This window comes from Penaeus japonicus, unplaced genomic scaffold (genome assembly GCF_977035675.1).
Source record: "Penaeus japonicus unplaced genomic scaffold, GWHDUDI00000001_assembly GWHDUDI00000012, whole genome shotgun sequence".
In the NCBI taxonomy this organism is placed as follows: Eukaryota; Metazoa; Arthropoda; class Malacostraca; order Decapoda; family Penaeidae; genus Penaeus; species Penaeus japonicus.
Genome location: NW_028234414.1, coordinates 41,119,043 through 41,145,542, shown reverse-complemented (window position 1 = coordinate 41,145,542; position 26,500 = coordinate 41,119,043). Strand labels below are relative to the sequence as shown.

General features: G+C 40.7%; 1 protein-coding gene across 1 annotated transcript in view; it reads right to left on the bottom strand.

Moving 5' to 3' along the window:
- Nucleotides 1–26,500, bottom strand: part of Proc (Proctolin) — a 50,414-nt gene that overhangs the window by 5,473 nt on the left and 18,441 nt on the right. The gene's annotated exons all lie outside the window — the stretch shown is intronic.

Here is a 26,500-nt window from a genome sequence, read left to right as displayed (position 1 = left end):
AAATAATACTGAATAACTTCACAAACCAAGATATGAAAATGGTGCCATTCGATTATTTCCCCTTCAGAAATCATATCATAACAGTCTCATATATACCTTTTTTCCGGTTGTGTGCTTGTTGATCTCTCTATGATCATCTATCACGTGACTCATACACGGCAATAGAGACTATGACAGAAGAACAAACGACAAAATACCAATAGCCCAGATAAAGAATGTCAGAATGGTATAAAAAAGATAATAAATAAATATATAGTGGGCTTGGTAGAGCATAGGGAGAAGGTGTCCGTACTCCTCACGCTACATTTACTCTTGGGAGATGGGTCTGACACATGGGAATCGGATGAATGGGGGGCCGGGGGGGCCGGGGGGGCTGGGGCACTTATCACACTTCCTCTCGCTTTGGTATTGTTTGTCGTGTTTCGTTAGTTAATGGTTAATGGATATCTAGTGGTTTGCGATCAGTCTCGTTAAGCCATGGTCGAGATGTGACGCCAGAAAAAAAAGGGAAAATGCCTATTATGATATTTTCTCTTGTATTCTCTCTTGTTCGGTGGGTGGTTTGTCTTTTTTTTGTTTTTTTTTTAGATATAATTCGTGGTTGAAATATATCTTATTCTATCTTTATTGTTAGATATGCTGTAGTTCGTGATTTATTTCCTCTTTCATGATGATATTCAAGCGAGAGATATAAAAAATGAAAATAACATGAATGGTTTAATCAACTCGATAGTAATTATGCAATTTCATTAATTGGCTAGATGCAAATGGATTATATTACCCCCCCCACCACACACACACCCCTTCCACATCACACGCCCTAACATAATAAACAACAAAAAATATAGTGAACGATTACCCTACAAAATATATTCTGTTTCAAAATGTCGACATTGAATGCAAATCCACATTCTCTCGTTGGTGTATTTCACAAACCGTGAACTAAAAAAAGTGAAGAGAGAGAGAGAGAAAGAGAGAGAGAGAGAGAGAGAGAGAGAGAGAGAGAGAGAGAGAGAGAGAGAGAGAGAGAGAGAGAGAGAGAGAGAGAGAGAGAGAGAGAGAGAGAGAGAGAGAGAGAGAGAGAGAGAGAGAGAGAGAGAGAGAGAGAGAGAGAGAGAGAGAGAGAGAGAGAGAGAGAGAGAGAGAGAGAGAGAGAGAGAGAGAGAGAGAGAGAGAGAGAGAGCTAGAGCTAGAGAGAGCAAGAGAGAGAGAGAAAGAAAGAAAGAAAGAGAGTGAGAGAGAAAGGAAAAAAAAAGTTAAATGCTACAATCATCCATTTAATACTATAGAGGAAAGCTTTTACAACAGCGACTGTTATGTAACCATATGTATCTCTAGCGTAAGTGCAGGGGAGGGAAAAGGTAGCGGGAAAGTATTTATTTTTATATTGAAGTTTTTGAAACAACCAAATATCTTTTATGAGTGTCTTTTTCTATCTTTATTCTCACTCGCCTTTGAATATCTGTTCCTGACCAGTTCATGTAAATGAGATTCCCATAATGGACATTGAAATAGCCTGGAAAAAAATGAGGAATTATGGAAAAGATAAACTTTTTTTTTCCGGGAAAGAATTCATTTTTGGACTTGGTATTTTGGAGGGTGGGTGGGTGGGGGGTGGGTGGATAGGGTGGGTGGGTGGGTGGGGGAGGGGGAGTTCTTTATGCTCGAGAAATTGCAAAGGCAGGCGTTGGCACTGTTCGTAAAATGTGATTTCATTTACTATAGTGGTATGAAATATGTTATTGTTTTGTGCAGTGATGGAATAGCAATAACAGGTGGCAATATGTGATAATAATATGCATTTGTTTCTCTCGTTATCTATCTATGTACGTATATATATGTTTATGTACTCGTATTCGCATTCGTATTCACACACACACACACACATAAACATACATACACATATATATGTATATGTATGTATGTTTATATGTGTTTGTATGTGTGTGTATGTGTGTGTTTACATATACATTATCTCTTTTCTTTAATCAAATTCGACTTGTCTCTTCCCCACGTAAAGAGCATTACAATCTAAATTTCTCTAATGTGTTTTGTTAAATATATTGCGGTCAAAATAAATCAAGTAACAATCACACAAACACAATTACTTACAAAGGCAATGAATTTCTCAGAACGGCAGTTAGTGTATATCAATCCCGCCTATCTATACCGAACACTTTTTTTTCAGATATGTTCATTCTGTCCATAAATTCTATCAGATTCAATCTCCTCACTTCAGCCGTCACGATACGACAGTTGAAAATACATATCTACTTAAAAAAAAAAAAAAAAAAAAAAACTACACGACGTAGCCACTCCTTTTCCTTTTACGTAACTCCATTTTTTTTTTTTTTTAACACCGAAGAATGAAACTTTCCGTGAGTTGTTACCACCTTGATTACAACGTGATTCATCTCCCAAGAATCCATTCATCTCGCCAGGACGCCGCCCATTTTCCTTCGGCGAATACTTTAGGGTGGGCGTGGGCCACAATTTCCAAACGAAGCTTAAGAAATAAATTCAAAGTGATGAGATCTGCGCGTTGGGGGTGGGGGCGGGGATGGGCGGGGGTAGGGGGGTGGGGGACGGAGTGACTTATTGTGATTCGCTTTTTTTTTTTTTTTTTTCTTCGGTGATGCTTTGCGCTTTTGTTATGCACGATGTTCTTCTGTTTTGCTGGATTGGTAGGAGGGGTTTGTTATGATTGTTTTATTATTATCACTTGATTAGAAATGAGAGGTTTAAACTTTCATGATTCGCTGTGTTTCGCTCTTTTTTTTACGATCGTTGTTGTCCGTATCTGGATTGGCATAAATGTTTTTTTGTTTTATATATATATATATATATATATATATATATATATATACATATATAATTATAACCAGAATGTAATGTAAAAACTGTAAAGTAAAAACTTAAACATATCTCAAGCCTAAGCTCACATCATATACAATTGTTAACTTATGCTCCAAATCCACACGCCCAACAAACATACCCCCCCCACACACACCTCCCCCCCCTCCCCTCTATACACCACACACGCACGCCTACTTCCATTACTTCCACTGAAACATGAATAAAAGTTAAACTAAGTTCGTACAGGACATTTGCCTGTAAAAGCCCACCATTCAAGTGCAGATTTTATGACTCATCTGTTAACGTTTGTGTAGTGATTCCCAAACGTTTCAACCTCTACTAGAATTACGACTTACACGAGGGATGAGGTTTGGGAGTTGAACACGGGTATAGGGATATTTTGGAATAGAATATCCGGTTTATTATATTCACCGGGTTATATTATCATACAGATGTGTGACGTGCCTTTTTTTATGGCCTGGGGTGTGTATATTCTGTCTATGAAGGGGTCGTAAAGTTCTATGACATGTGCGCGTACGTATGTACGTTAAGCACATGCATAATCACACACACACACTCACACACACACACACTCACACACACACACACATATCTCTATTCTCTCTCTTCTCTCTCTCTTGCTCTCACTCTCTCTCTCTTTCTTTCACACACACATACACACACACACACACACATATATATCTCTATTCTCTCTCTCTCTTTCTCTCTCTCGCTCTAACTCTCTCTCTCTTTCTTTCACACACACACACACATACACCACACACACACTATCGAACACACACACACGCACACGAACGCAAACACACAGACACACACACATAAACAGATATCTATCTGTCTATCTATCTATTCTTTCATTATATATATATATATATATATATATATATATATATATATATATATATATATACACACACACACACACACACACACACACACACACACACACACACATATATATATATATATATATACATATATATATGTATATATATATATATATAAATATGCATATATGTATATATATATATATATATAACAGAACAGAAAGAAGAAAGGTACCACAAACAAACAACACACACAAAAAAAAAAAAAAAAAAAAAAAATCAAAAGAAGAAACAGATAATTACTCCGACAGAGAAGCAGAAAAAAGGCTCGTGCATGATCTGCTAAACCGCAAAGGTCAAACCACTCGACGTCGCGCAAAGAGGAACCTCTTGAGAAAGTCTTACAAGAGGGTCGTTTGTCACAAAGAGGCGTCAGCGAGAGTCAGCTTTAGCGTTTTCTCTTATTTCGCTTCAGTAATTTCTTGTTCTGACGCACACGTAAACACACACACACACTCATACACACACACACACAGACACACACACACACGCACGCACGCACACACACACACACACACACACACACACATACACACACACACGCACAGACACACACACACATGATGATAACGATGATGAGGATAATCATCAGAGTAGTATTAGCAGTAGCAATAATAATAATAATAGTAATAATGATAATAATGATAAGAATAATTATGGTTATAATGATCATGATAATAATAATGATAATATCAATGATAATGATAATGACAATAATAATAGTAATGCTAGTAATAATGATGATAATGATAAGAATAACTATAGTTTAATGATCATGATAATGATAATGAAGATAATGATAGTAATGCTAGTAATAATGATAAAAATAATTATAGTCATAATGACCATGATAATGATAATGATAATAGCAATGATGATGATAATGACAATGATAACAGTAATGGTCGTAATAAGGATAATAATGTTCATAACAATAACAGCATCTACCTGGACACATCCATCACTAATCCTATCAAGGAATCCATATTCCACAGACGCCTAAACACAAAGGCCTCTCTGAACCCTCCATCCCTACCCATACATCGTCCCCTTCCCCCCCTTTCCCCCCTTTCCTCCCTTACCCCCAACCTATACCCCTCCTCCTTCACACCACTTCTCATAGCTCTTCCTCCACCCCATTTCTTTGTACGTATACCTATACTTCGCTCTCTCTCCCCCTTCCCCCTTCATCCCATACTCCCCCTCTCCCTCTCCCCCTCCATTCATCCCTCTTCCATACTTCCCCTCTCCCCTTACTCCCCCTTTCATCCCCTCTCCCCTTATCCCCATTCACCCCCTCTCCCCTTACCCCCTTTCACCCCCCTCTCCCCTTACAGCTCCCCCTTCATCCCTCTCCCATACTTCCCCTCTCCCCTTACCCCCCTTCACCCCCCTCTCCCATCCCCCACCCTCCTCCCATCCCACACCTTCATCCCTTCATCCTCCCCCTCCCTCCCCACTAGATCTACCAAGACCCTATCAATTTCCCCTCAACACTCTAAGAAGCAAACAGTGGCCTTTCCTCTCCCTACCATTTTTTCCCCTCACCTTTACAGGTAAGGTGGTCATCCCACAGGTAGTCTTCCCAGGTGGTCATCCCAGGTGGTCATCGCTCATGCTTGGGAAATTACACCTTGATGGAAGGCCCTTTGGTGAATCGCTGTTTTGTTGTTTACTTGTCTGTCGTATTTTTTATTATTTTTCTTTTTTCTTTTTAGATTGATGAGCTTTGTTGAAATATATATGTATATATATAAATAAATAAATGTATATATATATATATATATATATATATATATATATATATATATATATATATATATGTGTGTGTGTGTGTGTGTGTGTGTGTGCGTGTGTGTGTGTGTGTGTGTGTGTGTGTTTGTGTGCGTGTGCGTGTATGTGTGTGTGTGTGTGTGTGTGTTAGTGTGTGTGTGTATGTGAGTGTGTGTGTGTATGTACGTGTGTGTGTGTATGTGCGTGTCTGTGTATGTATCCACACACACATATACATACACACAAACTCTATACATACGTGCAAGCTACTATGCCTGGAAAAGATCCTAATCATGGAACAGCGCGTTCTATTTTTAGAAAGCGCTCAAGAACTTGAACTCCAAGGTGGGTCTAGAGGCTGAAAAGGAGATAAAGATACAAGACTACTAGAAAAGGAAAAGAAAAGAAAAAGAAAAAGACAAAATCGAACCCAGAGACAAAGTTCAAGTGGAGATATTCCGTGCGTGAGAAGAAGCTAAATAACCCGACCATATTTACCCGATTCAATTTCATTACTCACCTCAAAGACATGTGTTTATCGTCTTTCTCGGAAACCCCTTTCATCTTCGTCTTTTTTTTTCTTTTTCTTTTTCTTCGACACCCGACACGAAAAGAGAGAATCTTTTTTCTTCTTCTTCTTCTTCTTCTTTTTTTCGTGTTTCTCAAAAAAAAGAAGAAGAAAAGGCGACAAGGAGACTACAGACTACAGTTTCCATGAGCCTTTGGTAAACACATGAGATTCCATTTCTTTTTCGTTCCAGACACCATGTTTGTGTACCATGCCTTAAGGGTAGTCTTTGTCAAACGAGGTCTCACAGTTTGCTAGAGTTTATATCAAGGTCTGGATTACTTGCTGTGTGGCGGGAGGACGAAGAGAGGAAGTGGAAGAGGAGGGGAGAGAGAGGAAAAGGGGTGAGGAGGAGGAGGAGGAGGAATAAAGGAAGGGAAGGGTAAGGTGAGGGGAGAGGAAAAGGAGTGAGAAGGAGGAAGAGGAATAAAAGAAGGGAGGACGAAGAGAGGAAGTGGAAGAGGAGGGGAGAGAGAGGAAAAAGGGTGAGGAATAGGAGGAGGAAGAGGAATAAAAGAAGGGAGGAGGATGAGGGGGGGGGGGAGAGATGGGGAGAGGAAAGGAAGTGAGGAGGAGGAGGAGTAAAAGAAGGGAGGACAAAGAGAGGAAGGGGAAGAGGAGGGGAGAGGAAAGGAAGTGAGGAGGAGGAGGAATAAAAGAAGGGAGGAGGAAGAGGGGAAGGGAAAGAGGAGGGAGAGAGAGGAAAAGGAGTGAGGAGGAGGAGAGGGGTTGGTTAGAAAGATGGAGGAACAGGGGGATAGCGAGAAGAGGGAAGAGGAGAATGATGGAGGAGGAGAAAGGGGAAAGGTAGAAGGAAGGAGGAGGAGGAGGAGCGGGAAGACAAGAAGGGAGAAGGAGGAGGAGGGGGATAAAGAAAAGGAGGAAGAAGATAAGGAAGATAAGGAGGAGGAGTAGGAGGGGAAGGGGGAAGAAGAGAAGGGAGAGGAGGAGGGAAAGGGGGAAGAAGAGAAGGGAGAGGAGGAGAAAAAATGAAGTAGTAGAAGGGAGAGGCAAAGAAGAAAGGAAAAGGGAAAGAAAGGAAGGAAGAGGCGAAGAACTTGAGTAGATAAAGGAGAAGAAAATTACCGATTTTCTTAAGTGAATGAAATAAGGGTGTCATTAGTACGAACTGACTGAAGACATGAACGTGAAAATGTGAAGAACGAGCCAGTAAGAGGAATCACTTGGCATGAATAATCTAAACTTTGGAAATCCGTCAAACTCAGTCACATCACTTTTAGATAATGTAACCAAGATGAATCTTACATCCCGGCCGATTTCGATGAATAATAGATTGCAAAAAAAGCATCTTAGAATAATGGTATGATGGTTACTGTTACTTTACATACGATGAAATGTGCTAATTCCAATTATGTAAAAACCTAAATCTGAAAATAACAATCAATGGAAAATTTCAATGTTTCAGAAATTATATGTTTGTCCATTACAATCACGTTCGACGAAATCGAAAATCTACTTAAACAAGCTTTTTAAAAAAAATATGTTCAAACTTTGACAATCATTATATTTTCATCTGGGATGTTATCATTCTATTACATGTCATGTTGCTAAATCATATTCACCACTGCATCACAATTCACATTTCTATCTTCCTGCCTCTGTCTCTATCTGTCTCCCTACTTCAACTATCTCTCTCTGTCTCCCTTTCTCTCTCTCTCTCTCGCTCTTTCTCTCTCTCTCTCTCTCTCGCTCTTTCTATCTCTCTCTCTCTCTCTGTCTCCCTTTCTCTCTCTCTCTCGCTCCTTCTATCTCTCTCTCTCTCACTCTTTCTATCTCTCTCTCTCTCACTCTTTCTATCTCTCTCTCTCTCTCTCGCTCTTTCTATCTCTCTCTCTCTCTCGCTCTTTCTATCTCTCTCTCTCGCTCTTTCTATCTCTCTCTCTCTCTCGCTCTTTCTATCTATCTCTCTCTCTCGCTCTCTCTCTCTCATTCCCATTCCTTATCTTAATGCAATCCTACTTTTTCGCTTGTTTCTCCCACTCCTAAACTCCCTCGTCTGCCGGATATTAGATTCGGCAGAACGAAGCAGGACATGGCTTGGGCTGTACAAGCTTCTGTCGAATACTTTGTTATTCGCTGAAAGAACCTTGTTTCACTCTGCGATTTCCATCGACATTGTATCGTTATCTTGCGAATTGCTTGACCTTTTTGGGGGATTTTGAGGTGTTTTGTTTATTAGGTTATTAGTTTATGAGAGAGGGAGATGGATAGAGATAGATATTAGATGGAGAGATAGAGAGATAGGTTGGTGGAGAGAGAGAGATAGAGAGAGAGAAAGAGCGAGAGAGCGAGAGAGAAAAAGAGAGACAGAAAGAGAGAAAGAAAGAGAGAGAGAGAGAGAGAATGAGAGAGAAAGAGAGAGACAGAAAGAGAAAGAAAAAGAGAGAGACAGAAAGAGAGAGAGAGAGAGAAAGAGAGAATGTTTTCTTAGGGATGGCGATGGCGTCATCACAATACACATCGGTTAATTGGTCTAATCATGTCACACACACACACACATAGTGTTCCATGCATAGTTAGTATAACGGAGCTTCACGTTCTCTTGACAAAACGAGAGACCGAGAGACTAATAGCGCCCAAATCTCTTCATGAATTAGCCACCAAGAGACTAATGCAGTGAAATGACCCGAGGGAGAAAAAAATGCACTGGATATCATCTGCTTCCACTGAACCTCCATGGCAGCAATTGGGTTCGGATAAAAGAAGCACATAAATTGAGGTAATTAAATCTGTGCATAATGAGATCAGCTGATCTCTGAAAGGATATTTCCAGGTATGATGTACATTAATTAGGATAGTTTCGGTCCGATCTGGAAATCCTTCGAAGTTCTGATTGGATGGGAGTGGGATGGAATTTGCCTCATGGTGGTTACTCCCTGGAAATGGTAGTTACTTCCTGGAAATGGTAGTTACTTCCTGGCAATGGTAGTTACTTCCTGGAAATGGTAGTTACTTCCTGGAAGTGGTAGATACTGACTGTGAGTGGTAGTTACTTCCTGGAAATGGTAGTTACTTCCTGGATATGGTAGTTACTTCCTGGAAATTGGTAGTTACTTCCTGGAAATGGTTGTTATTTCTTGGAAAGTGGTAGTTACTTCCTGGAAATGGTAGTTACTTCCTGGAAATGGTAGTTACTTCCTGGAAATGGTAGTTACTTCCTGGAAATGGTAGTTACTTCCTGGATATGGTAGTTACTTCCTGGAAATGGTAGTTACTTCCTGGAAATGGTAGTTACTTCCTGGAAATGGTAGTTATTTCGTGGAAAGTGATAGTTACTTTCAGGGTGAGCGATTCACTTTATGGACGCATGTTTATCATTCATGTGTTTGTTTGTTTGTGTGTGTATTTGTGTGTGTGTATGTATGTGTGTGTGTGTGTGTGTGTGTGTGTGTGTGTATGTATGTATGTATGTATGTGTGTGTGTATGTATGTATGTATGTATGTGTGTGTGTATGCGTTTCGTGAAAGAGTAATGAAATAATATCCCCATAAAAATGCAATTTCTTACTAAAAACTACTATGCAAAACAACAGCTGAAGATCAAATTCTTGCCAAGCAATAGCACAGCAGATCGGGAAAGCGAGAGCGGCAGGTGACACCCCCCCCCCCCTTCCAGCTTATTGGTTGTTTTTCTGATACTAATGCTGGGGCGAGAGAGAGAGAGAGTTTTAATATCACCTCTGAGCTATTTCCATCCAGTTTGGGAAGCCCTTCGCCCATAGCAGGTGTCCTGTAGTTTCATCACGTCTCTCGTATAGACGTCTAGTAGCAATGTTGCGATTCCTGTGTTTTCGAGAAAGAGCTGGGAAGGACGCACCCGTTCCGCCGTCATGCTCTTGCCGTTGAAATTGCATTATCTCGAACATGGGTCATTTATGGGTGAGGGCTGGATACTCTGCTATGTCTGATGGGTTCCTCAACCCCTTTTACTTTGACAGATATTTTGTGGTTGATATACTCAGCTGAATATGATGGCTCTACGATGGCTCTGACCGCTAGTTATATTGCTACTGGAATGGTGCCTCTGACTGGGCGATGACGCAGCTTTTTTTTTTCTTCTTCTTTTTGCATTGCCAGGTCCGTCGTCTAAGTTTCGTGAATTCTTTCCTTCGTTTTCTCAGATCATGTGCAATTGATGTTTGCCACAGACAATATTCTGACATATTTAAAAATATATATTTTCCATGGTCACTGAATCATTCTTAGGTGTTCTTTCATCTAAAATTATCTTGTTTTTTTCTGGTCCCCTTTTCGGCATCACTAACAGGTCTGTTGGTACGTTGTATATGGGGCGAAGGTGGAGCATTTGATCTGGATATTATGAAGCACTGAAGTACTTATGTTAGTTGAATGAAAAGCACTAATAGCGTCATCCAACTATTAGATTAGCTGGCATCTCTACTTATGACTCTAAAAAACTCTATTACTACTACTACTATTCATATTATTACCAGTATTACTACAACTACCACCAATGACTCTACGAAACTCTATTATATTATTACAATTCATATTATTACCAGTATTACTACAACTACCACCAATACCACTACCCACTACCATAACGACATCTACCACGCCATCATCATTCCCGCCACAACTATTACTATCACAACAGCTAATAGCATAGTCTCGCCAGCAATTCTTTCTTCCCATCTTCCCTTTTCGTGAGATCGGATTTTTTTTTCTTTCTTTTTCTTTCCCACAACAAATGCTGCTATTGGTGTAACTCTCACAACAACAACAGCCACCACTTACACGGACACGAGTCTCCCTTTTGTATTTCGTCAGAAGCGCCCCCCACCACGCCCAACCAACAACCCCCCTTCCCCCCCTTCCTCCTCTCCTTACCTCCCTATTCCTCCCTCTCCCCTTCCCTCCCTATTCATTCCCTTCCCCCCTCCTCCTCTTCTTACCTCCCTATACCTTCCTCTCCCCTTCCCCCTCCTCCTCCTCCTCCTCCCCTACCCCTCCTTCTCTCCTCCTCCCCTACCCCTCCTTCTCTCCTCCTCCCCTACCCCTCCAAGTGCCTCCGACCAACAACCCCCACCCTCCTCCCTCTCCCCCTCCTCTCCTCCTCCTCCCCCTACCCCATCCCCCCCGCCCCCACCAACCCAAGAAGCGCCTCCGACCAGCCATTATCAGTGACGTATTCAAATATTCACCAGCAAATGGATACACAATACACATCTCGGCCCATTTCGCCGCCGCCTCCTTCTTCTTCTTCTTCTTCTTCTTCTTCTTCTCGGGCGTCCCCCCCTCCCCCCCTCCCACCCCCTCTCCCCTTCTTGATGCCACTTAGCTTCATTCCTTTTCGTTACTTTACGCCCCGTTAGACGCGTGATGATGTGAGCGAAGCGAAGTGGAGAAAAGTGGGGATCGAGATGAGGAACGGAAGGCGAAGGGAAAGGTTTGGCTCGGGAGGAAGAGGAAGGGAAAGTGTAGGAAATGCTGTGATTGAGCAACTGGCAGAGATAATGATATAGGGATAGATATCTATACGCGGAGACACACACACACGCACACACACATACACACACACACACTCACACACGTACATACTGTACATGTATATACAAGTGTATGTGTATATATGCGTATACATACATACATACATACATACACACGTATATATATATATATATATATATATATATATATATATATATATATATATATATATATATATATATATATACATACACGAATATATATACACACACGTATATACTTATATACACGCGAGAGAGAGAAAGAGAGAGAAAGAGAAAAAGACAAAGAGAAAGAGAAATAAATAAATAAATAGATAAATAGAAAGATAGAAATAGACAAATAGCCAGACAGCGAATGAGAGAAACAGACAACCACAGAATAAGAAAAAAAGAAAAGAAAAGAAAGAGGAATGAGAAATTGTAGCGAAGGAAGAAAAGATCTTTGATATCCTGAAATACAATATCATGACTAAGCCAGACAGCCATCACGTAAAAGGGAAAGGGCAAAGTCATTTCACTCATCTCTCCTGAAGTTAAGAGAAGTAATTGCAACAAGTTAGCCACCGGGTCGCCAAATGTCTTAAAAAGCCCAAGAGAAAAACTAATGTTGAAGCACACTTTTTTATATTACGTGGATCTTCACGCCTTCAGAAACAAGGATAGGGGAATTCCGTTGATCGAATTAACAGGAAAACGCAAGGAAACACATGTTCATCATTAACTCAGCAGCTTTTGTATTTTTTTGTATTTTTTTCGAGAAGAAAAAGTTGAAAAAAAAGTTATATAATACAGGACTGAAGTTTTTGATCTTTTAGCGGTAATTCTAGAGGAATGTTTTCTCTTTGAAATTGTTTCTATGATTACAGTTTTCTGGATTGTATTTTTTTTTTATATTGTGCTTCTTGTTTTAAGTCTGAAATTATAGTTAACGTTCGCAGCTTTTTTACGGAATGAATTTCTAATCTTTGTCTGTGTATGAGGCTCCTTTTCAGTTTTCATATTTTTATGTATTAATGTTTTATATCTGGGCAAATACGCGCACACCCACGCACGCGCGCAAACACACACACACACACACTCAAACACACACACACACACACACAAACACACACACACACACACACAAACAAACACACACACACACACACGTTTATGAATCTGTTCACTTATTTATATTCGTATTTGCTCCAGAAACTTCTACAGTTAAGATTCTTATCACTTTAGAAGAACAACAGTATTGCACGTCCACAGATTTGGTTTTGCATATTTTCTTCAGAATTTTGAGACAACGAAGTTCCAAATCAACACATTGGAATGTCTGTGAATAAAGTACGAAAGCTTTTTGTTTTTACTTATACATCAGTATCGACTTTTCATTGTCGATACGCAGCGCTGCTTAAACTCCTCCTTTCATTATAGTTTCTATTGCATTAAACATCAAGCTATTTGATAGTAACAGACAAATAAAACATTACTAGTAGTTCGATTTGATATGATTTGATATCGTTTACATCATCTGTAATTAGATATGCCTTGTATGGAGACCATATGGAGATCCAGCATCTATATACACAGGCAAACATATATACAATAGATATTTCTGGAAGGATTTATGAATAGATAGATAGATAGATAGGGAGATAGAGAGCGAGAACGAGAGCGAGAGAGAGAGCGTGAGAGAGAGAGAGAAAAAAGAAAGAGATAGATAGATAAATAGATGGATAGATAGATAGATGGATAGATAGATATATATACATAGAGAGAGAGAGAGAGAGTTAGATAGATAAATAGATAGATAGAGAGAGATTAGATAAAGAGTAAGTGCAGAATATCCATCCAAACTAGAAAGAGAGAAAGAGATAGACAAATAGATATATAGACAAACGGAGAGATAAGCTATCACCTTTTTCTTTCTATAGTCTGAGAACAACATTGGAGTCTGAAAGATAAAGACAAAACTACACGACACCCCCCCATCCCCCACCACCACGACCCACCCACCCACCCACCCACCCACCTTCCATTTCTTTCTACATAGAGACACAGTCGTAAATCTCTCTCGTAGCAGTTCTTTCCGTGTGTGTCTCTCAATGCAATCGCTCTCAATCATCTCATGGCAGGAGCAAAGAAATACAGAGTCATTATTTATATGTGTAATGGATCACTGAAAGATATACTGACCATTATCCCCATTCGTTCCTGTATATTCCCAACGGCATTCTTTCCTTGTCGCAAGTATGATTCATTTGTCTATGAAAATGTTAAAACGTTGATATAATAAAGTGATCGATCATTTACAACGGAAGGCGAGAAAAGAGATACAGACATTTTTGAAAAGAAAAGTTAAAAAAAGTATAAATACTGTGAATGCGTTTGTGTCATTTCTCATTAATCATGAACTATGAAATGATAAATGCGACATGAAATAGAGAGTAAAAGGAATGAAGTGATCATCTTGAAAATAAGAGGGAAGAGAACATTAAAGTTGTAATTAAAACATGATATACGAGAGAAACGAAAAGTCCCAGTATACACATTCCTTTTCTTTTAAAAAGTTAACAGATGTAACTCCACAAAGTTAGCCAGCGGATCGCAAACTGTCTTAGAGAGGACATAAAACATATGAATTTTACAAGGCTATGAAAGGCTGTAAAATAGTTTCATGTACATATCAACAACAAAGGCCACAATGAAAGTTAAAAAAAAAAGAAATAATAATAAAAAGATAAAGTCAAATCCATCTAAAACTTCCATGAAATAACCCCATCCGTCAAACGCATCCCAAAGAAGCGAGCAAAAGACATTTCGAAAACACAACGACGAGGAGAAAAGGAAGTACATACACAAGGACAGGGACGTGTGGTAATTCGTCCCCATCACATCCAGCAGATAGTGCAGTGCATCTTCCCCAATGTACTCGTCTGTCTAGATAACCTCCACACTACGAAGGTCTGGTCGAGGTCACAGTGCCTCGGGGGCGGTTAGGTTAGGTTAGGTTAGGTTAGGTTAGGTTGCCGTGGAACCAACTTTCTATAACGAGAGAGGCATGGACGTTACGCCAGAGATGTTGCTACATTCATATGCTTTTATGGCTGCAGGGAACGTTGCCATAGGCCATGCATGATAGCTATAATCCAGCGGTATGGCTGTACATGATCGCCAGTCACTTTTGCATTGCTCGGACGTATCTCACTCAAGATCATGGGAGGGGGGGGGGGGGTCCGGAAGCCTCGTGTTAAGAACAGAAGAACAACATCAACTACAAAAAGTCTAGCTTCTTTTGTCAAGACAAGTAGATAAAAGATGTCATCGGAGTCTTCGAAAACTTACAAATACGTTTTTTCCTTTTTTTTTCTTTTTCTATTTCTTTTATGGATTTGAAAAAGGTTAAGAAAGGTTAAGCGAGAACAGACATAGCCACTTTTTCCCGACAAGAACGAGTGAGAAAACGAGACAATCTTCGTGATTGTCCTTGCAATAAAGCTGATATGAGTAGACAGACCGTAATGAAGCAGATGACGATGAACAGACCGGGAGAGAAGGAGAGAGAGAGAGAGAGAGAGAGAGCGAGAGAGAGAGAGAGAGAGAGAGAGAGAGAGAGAGAGAGAGAGAGACAGAGAGAGACAGAGAGAGAGAGAGACAGAGAGAAAGAAAGAAAGAGACAGAGAGAGAGAGCGAGAGAGAGAGAGAGAGAGAGAGAGAGAGACAGACAGAGAGATAGAGATAGAGATAGAGATAGAGATAGAGATAGATAGAGATAGATAGATAGATAGAGATAGAGATAGATAGAGATAGAGATAGGTAGAGATAGATAGATAGATAGAGAGAGAGAGAGAGAAAACGAGAGAGAAGGAGGAGGCGGAGAGAAGGAGGAAGGGGAGGTGAGGACGACGAGGGCGGTGCCTACTTGAAGAAGAGAAAGGACAATAGCTATTCCAAAAGGAAAGGTTTACTGAGGGACACAGTCTTCACTAAGAGTAAGAGCTCGCTGTTGACTTTGAGCCGGTGGGGAAGACTGGAGATTTGGCACAGGATAAAGAGACCAGATTAAAGCGTACTTTCCTTTGGATTTCCTTCTTAATTAAGGCCATGTCAGAAACACATCAATACCCCAACTTTTCCATCCCTAGGAGGTGGTTATTTTAAGAGGATATTTTGTTTTCTTGGTAGATATATGTTGGAAGTTTATTTTAAAAGATCAATATTAATAGTAAAGACAGATTATAAAGTGTTTTAAAGGAATATCGCATGAACAATTATTTTATAAAGCAAGGGTCAGTATATGTTCATTCTTGGCAAAATATATAATTTTCTCCCCCCAACGAAAAAATATACCAAAGATATATATATAAATAACCAACACGAGTGCCACAAAGCATTATAATTACTCTCAAACACTTTGACATTAAAGCAAAAATAAAAATAAAAACAAATACAGAAATATTGGATTTGGGCATTGAACTTCTAGAGTGGTTCTGTCATGCACGGATTAAAATGTTTCATGCGCGCAAACAGTATATGCATGAAGGATTGTTCATTGAGACATTAGTCCGGATATATACCCTGCATGACTTGTTGACATGACTTGGCATGTTGATAAATAATTTGATATGGACAATCGGATACTATTTTAGATTTTTGGTACTTGATATATGACATGGATAATGGATATATCTACAGAGAATCGAATTCAAATGATTTTTCATATATATTCAGATAAAAAACGATGACTAAATAGGAATATTGGAAAAGAAAGAAAACAGAAAGAGGAGGAAAAACATGTCAGTTTATATATATGGGACTACGAGTGATAGTCCTATATATATAAACAACAAAAACAAGGAAAAAAGACAAAGAAAACGAAAGTAGATTATTATTTTTTCATTTTTTCATTGACATATCTGAACACCCGAACATGTTAAAGTTTAAGAAAAAAAAAGAAGTGTCCTTTCCTTAAGGATAAAAAGGAAAGGCAAGGATAATTATGAGAGAGAAAGAGAGCGAGAGAGAGAGAGAGAGAGAGAGAGAGAGAGAGAGAGAGAGAGAGAGAGAGAGAGAGAGAGAGAGAGAGAGAGAGAGAGAGAGAGAGAGAGAGAGAGAGAGAAAGAGAGAGAGAGAAGAAAAAATAGAAAGAAAAGGTGTGTATGTGTGTGTGTGTGAGTGTGTGTTTGGTTATGTATTTGTGTGGGTGTATAAGAGAGAGAGAAAGTGAGAGAGACAGAGAGAAAGACAGACATGAAAAGAGAGAGAAAGAGATAGAGCAAAGTGCCTTAAAGAGGAGGATTAAGAAGTGAATAACAATGGTGGCTGAGCGAACGAAATGTAAGACAAAAAGTAAATTCGCTCTTTCAAGGGGATTCTTGGTCTAGGAGGAACGCGACGGTGTTAAAGAAATAAAAGATCAGGAGAGGAACGAAACAAACAAACAAAAAACATAAACAAACACGTTCCATAACCCCAAACGCAAAGACAAACACACACGCAAACACACAAATACAACCACACCCACGCACACAGTTCTAACAGAAACCCACACACACAAACCCGCACACGCAAACCCACACACACAAACCCACACACACAAACATACTACGAAAATATAACACTAGTATAACAAAGGACGAGAGAAAAACTCATTGGTAATCACACAATTGCACGTAATAACAATTGTAATAACACGAAAAGGCATTCATAAAAAGCACACCTTGCGAAAAAGATGCGACATGCCTTTCACTCCCATTATTTATGCCTGGAAATAGAATCAGGAGAGAGTGAGTGAGTGAGTGAATGAGTGAGTGAGTTAGTGGGTAGGCGGGTGGGTGGGTGGGTGGGTGAGTGAATGAGTGAGGGAGTTAGTGGGTGGGTGGGTGGGTGGGTGGGTGAGTGAGAGAGTGTGAGTAAACGAGATAGATAGATATATGGATAGATACAAATAGAGATAGATAGACAGAGGGAGGGAGAGAGCGAGAGAGACAGAGAGAGAAAGAGAGACAGACAAACAGACATACAAACGGACAGGCAAAAACATATATATATATATATAAAAAAGCAAAGACAGAGACAGAAGAAAACAGAAAAAGAAATAAACCCCCCTAAAAAAAATCATAATACAAAAAAACAAAACAAAACAAAAAACAGAAGAAATAACAACCCAAAAAAAGACAACATAAAAACAATAAAACAAAACAAAGAAACAAAAACACTAAAGAAACTAGCAAGATATCAAGACAAGATGGCCCTGAGTCTCTCCTTCTCTCCCTCCCTCTCCCTCTCTCTCTCTCTCTCTCTCTCTCCCTCTCTCTCTCTCTCCCTCTCTCCCTCTCACTCCCTTTCGAGCGGATCAACACGGTATTTACGGTCCGTGTTAAAAGGGTTTTATATCTCGGCATCACAGAGATTAGATCTCTCGCAACTTCCCAAACTTTTAGGCGACTTTGGCCGGATGAAGCCAGTCGTCGGCGCATGGAATTTTCAGGCGACAATTGCTAGCAGTGGATTGCCATGTCGTCGGCGGCGGCGGTGGAGGAGGATGAGAGATGGGCGGAGGGATAGAGTGAGGACGGTGGAGGGTGTTGGGGTGAGGGGGTAGGGGTGGGGGTGGGGGGTGGGGGGGTGTTGGGGGTGAGGGGTGGAGGGTGTTGGGGTTAGGGGTAAGGGTTAGGGGTTAGGGGTTAGGGGAGAGGGGTAGAGTGAGGGCGGTGGAGGGTGAGGGGTGAGGGGTTTAGGGGTAAGGCTTGGGGGTTAGGGGTGAGGGGTAAGGGGTTAGGGGTTAGGGGTATTGGGGGTTAGGGGTGAGGGGTTTAGGGGTGAGGCTTGGGGGTTAGTGGTGAGGGGTAAGGGGTTAGGGGTATTGGGGGTTAGGGGTGAGGGGTTTAGGGGTGAGGCTTGGGGGTTAGTGGTGAGGGGTAAGGGGTTAGGGGTTAGGAGTTAAGGGTGAGGATGAAGGGTTAGGGGTGAGAGGTGAGGGGTGAAGGGGTAGGGGTGGGGGGTGAGGGGTGGAGGGTGTTGGGGTGAAGGGGTGAGGGGGTTAGGGGTGAGGCTTGGGGGTTGGGGGGGGAGGGTGTTTGGGTGAGGCTTGGGGGTTAGGGGTTAGGGTAGGTTGGGTTAGGGGTGATGGTGGGTGAGGGTAGGTAGGGGTGAGGGGTAGGGTGGGTAGGGGTGAGGGTGGAGGTGTTGGGGGTTAGGGGTGAGGGTTAGGGGTAGGGGTGAGTGGTGAGGGGTGAGGGGTGAGGGGTGGGGTGGTTGAGGAGATGAGATGGGGATTAGGGTGAGGACGTGAGAAGGAAGGGAGAATGGCGACAATTTTAGAGGCGCATAAATAGAAATGTCAAAAAGATAAATAGATTGTCTGACAGTATGGATGTCCTACGAATAACAGATATACATAAACAAACAAACACACACACACAGATGTCTATCTATCTATCTATTTATCTATCTATCTATCTATCTATCTATCTATACAAATAATCACACGAGCAAAAACCGATCAAAGAATAAAAATAAACCAAATAGACAAGGGAGGCAAATCGAGAAAAAAAAACACAAAATAAGAAAAACCAAAGTACAAAGACAGGCAGAATATGACGATGATAAAAACAGTTCTTACCCAACCTAGGAACATTTCCACCGACCCATTTGTTTCAATCGGGAATACAAAGGCTCACTCCGCCTTGTGCTTATGAATGTAGTAGCAACAGCATGCAACACATATCTCTTCCTTCTCATCTAAAATTGCAACATAAGTCGTCATGAGAGTCTCGATTTGTTTCGTTTAGTTTTCGAGAAGAAAAATGCGGAATACGAATGAGGGACGTGTGAGTTTGAAGAGAAATGGAGAGGAATGAGGTGGAATTTAAATGATTATGTTTCATGTCTTTGTTGTTGTTGTTTTTTATCTTTCTTCATTTCAAGTTATATGCTATTTGTCTTTTGCCTCTTCTTCTTTTTTTTTTTTTTTTTTTTTTTTTTGCTCTTATCAGCCCCGTGTATTTCTTCATCCTTGTCTTCCATGTACTCTTTTAATCTTTATTCGATTCCCTCTCCTTCCTCCTTCCCTTCAATTCCCAACCCTCATCCCAACTCTATTCTACATCTAAATCCAGCTCCCTCCCTCCCTCCCTCCCTCCCTCCCCCTCCCACTTCCCTTCCTTTACCACCTTTCCTTTTACTCCATTCTACAATTACCATCAACTCCCCCCCTCCCCCTCCCTCCCTCTCAGCCCCCCCCCCTACCCTCCATCTAGCTCCCGAGGCGTAACAATGGCCGAGGAGTTGTAGTGATGTAAAAGATCCTGCAGATAATTTTCCCATTTCCTCTTAGCTTGTTTTTTCTTTCTTCTAAAACTTTGTGCCGAAGATGTGGATGGAAGGTTTGGCGATTGTTCCTGAGAGAGAGAGAGAGAGAGAGAGAGAGAGAGAGAGAGAGAGAGAGAGAGAGAGAGAGAGAGAGAGAGAGAGAGAGAGAGAGATATGGAGAGAGTTGATAATAGAGATTATATAGATAGTTAACGAGAGGGGTAAGGGAAAGTGAAAGAAAAGAGAGAAAGAGTAAGAGAGAGAGAGGGGAGAGAAAGAGAGAAACTTGAAAGCGAGTCTTGTAAAGGGCCACTTCTGACGCAATTCCTTCCGTCACTCTATCAGCTTAATTCTTATTTCTCCTTTATTCCGAGTTTCCGCAATAAACTTCATTTAATTTCTAATACATTTCATCTGTGAACTTCTTAGAGAACGCAAGATGAGGAAGAAAAATGTAGTAATGAAAAAATAACGCGCAGAGAAAAAAACAACAAAATGTGAAGAGGAGAAACTCTGAATGAAAACAGTTTAGAAAAAAAAAACATGACTGACTTTCACCCATGAAACACCTTAATAGACTTTCCTTTTCGTCTTATTTCGAGACAGATAAAAAGAATGGAGAAGAGAAGACGAAGAAAAAAGATAGAGATAGAGAAAAGGAACGGAAGAGAGCCAAAAAAATCGAAACTCAGATCGTAAGCTTTTTTTTCTCCCTTTTTCTTTTTTTTCTTCTCAACCTCTCTGTAACTCGAAAGGGGAAAACACGAGAGGAAAAAAAATCATTAAAAGCGAGAAGAAAGAGACTTTTCACGTGGAAAGTTAAATGGGCGAGAGATCATCCCGAGACATCGAGACCTCACTATACGAGACTTCGAGATTATAAATCCCCGTGATCTTAAAACTTCGAAACCCGTGACTCTTAGACTCCGAAACCTCTGAGTCTGAGACCCCATGACTTCGAAACCCGTGCCTCTGAGACCCCGAGCCTTCGAAACCCAGTTATGCCGAGACTTCGAGACTTAAAGATTGTGTAACCAGAGACTTCGAAACCCGAGATTCCGAGAACTCAAGACTGCAGGACCTGAGATTCCCAGACCCCGGGACTTCGAAACCCAGACTCTGACACCTCTTTGACTCCGAGATCCCGAGACACGCCCAGACGATAATGTCCTCCGTTTTGTTATATAGCTTATTAGAAGTTCCTTATGGCGACGAAATCGGGTAAATACAACTACGCAAATACAAGGTAATTAGCGTAGTTTTAACCTTTATGGACGGGAGGGGGAGGGGGGTTGCATTTAGTTGTTGCAATAAGTTTTTGATAATGACTATTGACAGCTACGGCTAAAATTGATACTGTTATCTTTATCTGTATTGACTTTGGTAAAAGTAACTGTGACTGTAACAGCGTTAACAGTTAGTTTTTTTTTCATAAAATGCCCTGCTAACATAGAAAACCTTTTAGTTATTGTTGAAGATATTGATAGAATGGAAGACATGTATACCCTCTCTCTCGCTCACACACACACAAACACACACACACACACAAACACAAACCCACATAAACAAACCCACACATAAAAAAAAATATATCACCAACTCCCAATCTACACATCTCTTTCACCGCAATCCAAGTATCCCAAACACAAAAACACAACATTAAAAGAATCATAGTAGTTACGACTTGTTGGTACTGGTTCCCCACCGACATCAAAATGTCTTAGTCTTGGTCTTAAGGTTTTATGGCTAATACACAACACTCATACACACCGCCTCGAGAGTGGCTCGTGTCGCTAGACGAGGGGAGAGGCCGGAGGATGTCGCAAAAAGTTGTTGTTGGGATAAGAGGAGGTGGAAGAATTGGGTAAAAGGGGGGAGGAGGAGGAGGAGGAGGAGGAGGAGGAGGAGGAGGAGGAGGAGGAGAAGAAGAAGAAGAAGAAGAAGAAGAGGAAGAGGAGGAGGAAGAGGAGGAGGAAGAGGAGGAGGAGGAGGAGGAGGAGGAGGAGGAGGAGGAGGAGGAGGAAGAAGAGGAGGTGGGTGAATAGAGGGGAGAGCGGAGGTGGAAGAGGATGGGGATAAATGAAGGGAAGAGAGAAAGGGGAAGAAAAGGAGGATGAATAGCGGGGAGAGAGAAAGGGAAAGAGAGAGGGAGGAGGAATGGAGGAAAGAGAGAAATGGGAGGAAGAGGAGGATGAATAGAGGGGAGAGGGCAAGGGGAAGAAGAGGAATGGAGGGATTGATGGAAGAGGAAACAGTGAAAGGGGAAGAATAAGAATAAGGAAAGGGGGAAGAAGAAGAGTAGGAATAAAAGGGAGAGGGAAAGGGGGAAAATGAAGAGTAGGTATAGAGGGGTAAAGATAAGAGGGAAGAAGAAGGAGAAGAAAAAGGATAGAGGGGAAAGAGAAAAGGGAAGAGGATATCTAGAAAGAAGAAGGAAGAGGAGGAAGATGAATATGGCGGAAAAGGAAAGGAAAAGAAGATAGGGAGGAACAAGAAGGAAGAGGAGAGGGTAAAGAAAAGAAAAAAAAAGTGAGAGAAAGAAACAAAAAGACAAGTGAGGACAAAGAAAAGAAAACAAAAAAAGAGGAAAAAAATAAAATTAAGACTCAAAACACGAAAAGAAAAACAAAGAAAAAACAGGAAGAGGAGATTAGCCCATAAAAAAAAGAAAAAAAGAAATCCAATCGCATTACAAGAGAGAAAAGAACCAGAAGAAGAAGAAGAAAAATACTAATGTATAGCAGCAGGGGAGGAAATGAAGATCCTAGAGAGTTTCTTAAGACAGCATTCTTCCTCCGGCGCAGCGGTCCGAGGCAAAGGGAGAAGATGCCGGCTAATTATTTCGCCAGCACAGAAGGGCTGCCCAATAACGCGTTCTCCTCTTCAGTGATGTCTCGCCTATATATCTGTAGCTCTTCACCTCCCTCTCCCCTACCCCTCCCCTACCCCTCTCCCCCTCGCCCCACCATTCCTCTCCTCTTTCTTATTTCTTCTTTTTCCTTTCTTTCTTTTATTGACTTCCTGGTTATTTTCTTTCTCCTTTCTTCTTCCTCTTTTCTCCTCTTTCTTTCTTTCCTCTTTCTTTTATTGACTTCCCGGCTATTTTCTTTCTCCTTTTCTCTTCCTATTTTTCCTTTCTTCTCTTCTTTCTTTCCTTCCTCCTTCTTTTATTGACCTCCCGTCTATTTTCTTTCTCCTTTCTTCTTCCTCTTCTTCCTCTTTTCTCCTTCCTTTCCTTCCTCTTTCTTTTATTAACCTCCTGTCTATTTTCTTTCTCTTTCTCTCTTCCCCTTTTCTTCTTTCTTTCCTCCCTCTTTCTTTTATCAACCTCCCGTCTATTCTCTTTCCAAATCTCCCCTCTTTTTTTTATTCCCTCTCTCCTTATATCACTTTCGCCTTCCTTTTCCCCTCTTCCTATCTTTATTCCTCCTACCTATTCTCCTTCTCCTTCTTCCTCCTTTCATTCCCCTTTCGTCCTATTCTCTTTCTCCTTCTCCATCTCCTTCCCCCTTCTTTTATTCCCCTCCCCGCCTATTCTCCTTCCTCCTTCCTCTCCCCTCTTCCCTAACTTGCAACACCGCGATATAAAAGACCCGAAAGGTAGTTATTGTCTCAAGAGTTCCTTTGGGAGAAGCGAAGACGATAGATGAATCGGAAACACTTGCAGTAATAGCCGTTGCGGTTGGAAAATTGCACTAGCTGTTGCATCGTGTAATAAAACAATGAATTTCCTAAAACAGCGAAAGCAAAGTATATGTTGACAATTGCTTTTATTAATATTTATGGTAGTGGCTGTAGTAGTTTTTTTGTTGTTAAGTAACAGGTAAAAGTTTCTGTTTAATGAAAAGAAAATGCGTAGAAATAGGAAAGGCGACAAAGGAATTAATACTAAAAATTGGAAATTTCCAATAATAACAACAAAGCCTCTACTTTTGTGAAGAGGGAAGAAAAAGGAATTACATTCTTTGTTGCCAAACTTGACATCCACGCAACACTTTATGGTAATCCATTATGACCAAGAATAAATGGTATTTTTATCTTCTCTCTCTCTCTCTATCTATCTATCTAGCTATCTCTTTCTTTCTGTGTCTTTCTCTCCCTCTCTCTCTATCTGTCTATCTCTTTATTTCTCCCTGTCTCCCTTCCTCTCTCTCTCCCTATCTCTCTCTCGCTCCCTCTCCCTCTCTCTCTCTCTCCCTCCCTCCCTCTCTCTCTCTCTCCCTCTCTCTCTCTCTCTCTCTCTCTCTCCCTCCTCCCTCCCTCCTCTCTCTCTCCCCCTCCCTCCCTCTCCCTCTCCCTCCCTTCCCTCCCTCCCTCCCTCCCTCTCTCTCCCTCCCTCCCTCCCTCCCTCTCTCCCCCTCCCTCCCTTCCTTCCCTCTCTATGTCCCTCCCCTCGCCCCCTCTCCCTCCCTATCCCCCCCCTCCCTCTCTAGTTGTCGCCCGTCGAATCCAATATCGAAAATGGAATTCAAAAGGGAACGGCAAAGTAGAGGACAACCAAAAGGAAAATATTTATTATTAATGAATCACACGAACACACAAGTCACCTGGAGTTCACCAAAGGCCCTTGCTATTATGTGTATTGTTATGTCTTCGGAGACGCATTGACGAAGGCATTACAGATTTGTTAAGACTATTACTTCGAGAGGACGACAAAATGTTTCTAAATATGAACTGAATCTTTGATCAAATTCTTATGGGGAAAGCATTAGTGTTTACGTGTTTGTAATTTTATTGTTTGTGTGTTTTGGGAGGGGGGAGGGGAAGGGGGGAGGGATGTACATTAATTCATTTCGTAATGTAAATGTTGACTTAAACCATGGAAACGTAGAGGAAACACGCAGAAATAACAGAAATGTGTTTATAACTCACGACTGTTGCACATAGAGACTAATTTTCGGTCTGGCGTTTAATAAAGATTGACGCTTTGTTCACATCGCATGGTCCATTACTAGCTTCTGAATCGTTTAAAGTATTTTTCTTTTTCTTTTTCTTTTTACAAGTAAAACAAGATAGCGGGAGGAATGTCAAACAAACTGGGAAAACTGATAAGAAAGTTGAATATTGCGGCGGCGTCTCGACTTATGACTGATATTCTGTTGTACGTTGTTGATATATCTATCGATCTATCTATCTAACTATCTATATATATATGTATATATATATATATAGAGAGAGAGAGAAAGAGAGAGAAAGAGAGAGACAGAGAATTTGAGAGAAAGAGAGAGACAGAGAATTTGAGAGAAACACAGATAAACAGATATAGCAATAGTGTAAAACAGATAACTCTTACTAACATTTTTTCCTCTCATATCTCCCTTTACTTTTCTCTCTTTCTCTAATTTTGTTTTTCATCTCTCCTCAACACCACAATGTCCCAAAAGAACGAATTCACTGTGTGCACTTATACGATTTCCACCTGTTGTTTCAATTCCCAAACGTTGTGCAAACGGGCAGATCCACCGTGGCCTAAATGTGCTTTTAATGAAACTCGAACCATTATATATAAATTATCAAACAGACCGAGTAAAGCACGAGAGAAAACAAGAGAGAGAGAGAGAAAGCAGAAGTTTCAATACTCGGAATATATATCAGCTGATGTGCTTCAATTGTTTCGTTAACTTTTGCTTCAAACATCCATGTAAACATTTGAACCAAGTCACACACACGCAAGAACATACAATTACACGCAGCCCTATGTCAACACACATGTATTCATATCCACTCATATACAAAATACGATTTCCTTGTCTATTTGAACTTCATCGCAACTCATGAACAAGTTTCCTTATTGACAAGGCACTCTGATTAACTGTTCAGTAATGCTTTATAAAAACGAAGAGCAAATCAATTACTGCAAATACCTAAACCTCTGGTGATTAATTCTTAAATTAGTAAGACAAATTGTATCGTGTTTTTTTAAGATTATGAGGCTAAAAAATGTGTATGAATTTTATCTTTTTTGGGAAAAGAGTCTCATGTTTGAAACTGTTGATAAGTGGTTGAACTAAGCTCTCTAAGTAGCTGCATATCAAAAGCAGAATCCTTAAAGATAAGAGAAGGGAAGAGAGGTCTAAAACTTAGAAGAAGAAAGAGCTAGGATAGAGAAGCAAATCCTAACAACACAAGAGGAGAGAAAAGAAGAACCATCCGCTAAGTTTTAGAAAACAAAACAAACGATCTGTTGGACTAACGCTGCCGCCATTTTGAAAGCTCTCCAAAATAAAGATCAAGTTCTTTGCTTGCCAATGAGAGAAAAAAAAAGACGGAATAAAAAAATAAATACAACACTTGAGAAACAACCTCCTCCTCTCAGCATCTCTCGTATTTCTTGGCCGGCATCACCGCGGGAGTAAACACAATTCATCAACGAACCATTTGCCTCACTTCAGAACCCCTTTTTTTCCCGCCACTTAGGATCGAAGAGGCCAAGACAGACCGTCATTTGTTTCAGCCTCTCTTTTACTTATACTTTTCTCGTGTCTCTGATCTTGATATTTATTTTAAAACGTCATGATTGATTAAGGTGAGCGAGAGATGTTTTATTCGGATGAAGTTTGCCGGTTGTTTTAGATAGCGAGGAG